This window comes from Triticum dicoccoides, chromosome 4A (assembly GCF_002162155.2).
Source record: "Triticum dicoccoides isolate Atlit2015 ecotype Zavitan chromosome 4A, WEW_v2.0, whole genome shotgun sequence".
NCBI classification, from domain to species: domain Eukaryota; kingdom Viridiplantae; phylum Streptophyta; class Magnoliopsida; order Poales; family Poaceae; genus Triticum; species Triticum dicoccoides.
The window spans coordinates 727,037,723-727,042,408 of record NC_041386.1 but is presented as its reverse complement, the minus strand read 5'-3'; positions in this window follow the sequence as shown (position 1 = coordinate 727,042,408).

Below are 4,686 nucleotides of genomic sequence, written 5' to 3'. Positions count from 1 at the left end.
GACGAAGTACACACGCATCTAACAACGAATGGAAAAAAGACCAATTCATACATGACACTATCCGACTGCGAGTCAGTGAGGTTCGTTACCTACCTTTTATACGTACCCTGATTGGTGCCATAAATTGTGAAAGTGGAAATAAATTTTAGACAAGATGACAATATGAGTCGGTACTACGTGTAGAGATGCTTCGACTCCGCACCATGGTCCATGGTGCCTCCATCCGACCGGTCGACATGAGGCCCTGTAGTTAGATGTGTCGGCCTACCGTGCATGCCATCTTTGGCGCCATGTCCTCGCTCGGGTGCCTAGCTAGCATCGCAGTGGCTTGCTGCCAAGGACCTCAGTCAACGGCGCTCACAATTGAAGCTGCTCCCACGTAGTGGACGAAGACATGGAGTTGCCTGTCAGTCATCCAGCGCTAGGTTGGTAATATGACCTCACTCCCCTGCAATTAGGGATGCTGCTCCAGGGACTGGGAGTCGAGGATGCAACAAACTGAACGTGTAAGCATTCAGGAATGGAATGGACTGCAGTTCAGAAGAGTTGGGCATTGTGATTATATGCATTGTGATTGTCAAGAATATAAGAGAAAAGTATGTTTTTGTTCCTCATGTTTACAAGAAGTATACATTTGGTCCGATATCTTTTTTTGTCTACATTTCGTCCCTTATGTTTTAAAACCGGATATGTTTTGTCCAAAACAAGAAACAAGCGGTATTGACACACATGTCCCCAGTTTTCTGGTGCATTACGCACATAACAGATGAAGTGAGGAGTAAGATTAAAAATGCTCAAAAAGATAAGATCCAGTCTCTCCCACCATGCGGCTACACCGATGGTGTCGTAGGTTGGAAGGCGCTACTCCTGCGGTGCCAAATGGTGTGGCGGTCGTTGGCAGCAGCAAGCGCTAGTTCCGTGTCGATATGGAGGTGCTCACCATCTATAGGGGGTTCAAGTGGCTTGTCATGTTGGCCCATCTGAGTAGCCTCGACCGCCATTCACCTCTGTCCATGCCGAGGGGATATCGCTGTCTCGGCGAGCTTAGTGGAGGTGAGGGTGGGAGGAACAAGATGGCCACCAGGAGCACCACGCGCGACTGGGTGGTCTGCCTGTGCCACACGTTGTGGCTTGTTCGTAGGAAGGGATCTGAAGGCGGTGACACGGGCGATGGCCTGCTCGGGAGCATAGGTGGTCGACAGGAAGGGTCCATCTGGTGATGCATGGGTAGGAGGCAGCTGGGTGGGCCCCTATGGCGATGCATGTGCCAGAGGCGACGGGATAGGATGGGCAGTCAGGGGTTGGACTCATGCGGAGAGATGGATATTTTTACTTTGACTGCTGATGTGGCCGGTGGGATTTTAAAAACCAGTGACACATCGGGCTCAATACAACTTTGCTTCGGTTTTGGACTAAAAATATTTGGTTTTGAGACACAAGGGACTAAATCTCATGCAGTAAATCTTGAGGGACCCAATGTATAGTTCTCCAAAACTTAAGGGATGATGAACATATTTTCTCAGAATATAATGTCGACTTATACATTGAGTATACATGATATGATCAGCATAGCACGAACTAATAATTCCAAAAGTCCCACCATTACTTTCAGCGGGAAGTCAAGTATCAAGTAAAAAAATGAAAACTAGTCTTCTCATTTCTTCATTATACCAAATCAACCAGATAAGCCAGCAGTGAGGACATGGCTTTTACATGCTTGTGAGCTCCATTGCACCTTTGCCATGTGTGAAGGATGCGGCAAGCAAACCCAATCGGTGAAGGGCATTACAGCTAACTACAAACACACTAGGTGGTCGGAGGCACCATGGTGTCATGCTGGGGCGTCATAACGTGCCATACGATATATTCTTCTAAAGGTAAGCACTCGTTTCCCGACGCCTTCTATTCTCAAGATAGCCTTTTGGTTCACTCAGCATTATTTCTCATGAATACATAGTGTATGAGAGAAAGAAGTTAACCCTCGTTTACTCTGGCAAAGAAAAGAAGTCCTCAATCTTCCGTCGTATATAAATTGGTTTTCCTTATGATAGTTTCTGTATGAGGGAAAGGTGCTAAGATGACCTCTTATATACTATAACAACACACTGAATCAATCGGTTGACGTATGTAAATTCTAATGCATGCAAGGTGTGGTTGCTAAACATACTATGATGAATTAATTATATGATATATTTTTGCAGAGAGAGAGGAATGTTTCTCTGTAGGAAAATTGAAAAAAAAAGGTGGATGTCATGAAGACTCCAATTCTATACATACCAAGTTAAAAATATTAATTATTCACAAAGACCATACAAGGTGATACATCAATAAGCCTGAAGCCACCATCTTGGCAACAATGTTGCTACTCCTATCCCCTTGATGAAGGCGTGCCGAATGTCCGGGCCTAATATCAAAGAGACATCACACCAAAGCCTAACATCTAAAGTCAGGTGTCCCATCCAAGCCACTACCTGGATTGGGTCCCACACAGGTCTGGCACACTCCCACTGAGCACCACACGCTGCAAGGGTCGTCACCTCCATCTTCCCTCGGTTCATCCCCAGAGCAGTGCACCGACCTTGCCAGGCCTCTCTGCAATCAACGCCACCATGACGCCAGACAGCTTCCTCCTCCTGCGAGAGTCCAGATCCAATAGCGACCATCGCGGAACCTTCGTGGCGCCATGCCGCCGGGATCCACCATTGGCCTTGCGGTAGATGTAACACTGCTGCTGCTGTTGTCCCCTCCAGCCATCACGTGCTCCAAAACGATGCCCCCGGAAGGGACAACTGCATTGAAGGTGCCATCATAGTACGATCCGGTAGACCCAGATCTAGGGTTTCCCCTGGAGCATCACGAGTGGGGCGCCATGACCTATAACAACGATGCCTCAAGAAGGGAACGACGTCATAGATGACACAATCGTCCGCCATGACCGTAGTCGGTGCAATTTTCACCGCAAATAACTGCCCCCGATCTTGCAGCTGACTGAAACCGAACGGAGCTTCGCTGTGAAGACCAAAGCCATCGTCCGCACACCGGCAGGGAGCCTCCAGCCGCCCCTCATCGGTCCTCCACGCGCCACATGTTGCCACGTCGGGGCGGATCTGGACGGGACACTATATCTGCGGCTTCCGTCGCCCATCTCCACGCACAGACTCCACCGAGGGGAAGAGCACCATGCCAGCCATGGATCTGGCCGCCACCACATAGGCAAGCGATGCCGCCCTACCTGTGCTCGCGGATCCAACACCGGAGTTTCCCATATCTCCTCCGTGTGATCCCGCAGCCCCGCCGTGTCCGGCCCTCTACTCGCAGGACGAGGCACAGCAACACCGCCGCCGGACTTCCCCACGCACAACCGCGACCCGGATGAACGCGCCGCCGCCGCCCGAGGACACCCGCCCACGCCGAGCCTTCGCACGAGGAGGAGATCGGGCCCCACCGCCGCCAGCACCTACCGGGCTTTGCCCGGCAGCGCGGACCGGTGGCGGCGAGGGGAGAAGAGGGGTAGGGGGGCTGAGGCGCCGGGGCTAGGGTTGCCCCCTCGGTCGCCCGCAGGGGGAGCGACGCGATAGGGTCCTTTGGATCAGACTGAGTAAATGACAAATCTCAAACCCAGGCCACACTACAGAAAGAAAACAACAGAAATAATGCAGTGTAGTGGCTTGTAAGATGGCTCGCTGAAGTGTGTGGTAAGCACCTGGCCAGCCGACCTCGAGGTGGCTCAGCTTGCCACTCACTCCGAATCTGCCTCCTCCATTAGCATCACCATAGCCCGTTGGGAACATTATGGTTGATCTGCTGCAACACCAAGTCGATTGGCAGGTTCTTCTGTTGTGACATGGCACGGAGAAGGCTACAATGACGTCACACAAAGATACATGCCCACAAACCTCAGAGCATGCCACACCCAATCTGCTTCTAAATGGCTTGGATCTTAGTGGTACTGCGATTTTGCTTCATACTAAGCAAGGCCTTCTCGATGTCTCCCAGTCCAAAGATATTATCACCTTTTTTCTTTTTCTTAAGTTTTGCATTTTTTTTCAATTCCTTATTGGGGAGGTGTTTAACCTCACTAAACTATGAGTCATGAAGACCAAAGACTGGATAAGAGGTAGTAATACATAAGGTTTTTTTTTTGCCTTTTTCTGCCTGTTGGTGTGCTAGAGAAAGGTAAATGACTCATGAGGAATGTGCTCGGTAGTTAGTGGAATATAATATGGTTAGACATTTTGATTGTGTTCACTTTATACTTCTACATGCTAGGGGTGCCTCCAGTGTATGAAATTCGACGAAATGAGTAGGGACCACTATTACAAAGAAGGCTATCAAAGGACAGCTAAAAAGTTCTTTACCAGCAGTTCACCAAACATGGGAACCCCTGAGTTTGTGAAGTAGTGGCGGAGCTAGCAATTTTTGAAAGCCTGGACACACTCTAAAGTAATTCAATTTGGGCTACCAAAAATCAGAAGTTTGACATATCCAAATAAAAGTAATGAGCAGTATTGTCAAAGAAAACCTTCCTAATTCTGAAATTTGAACATGTCTAATTAGCAATGGGCATGATCAACAGTCGGTTACAGAATTTCCCATAAGTACTTCACTTTGGGCTAATCACAAATATCGCATATTTTGTGAAGAATCACAGCTGGCTGGGGAAAATTCTAGTCTAGACAGTCTAGA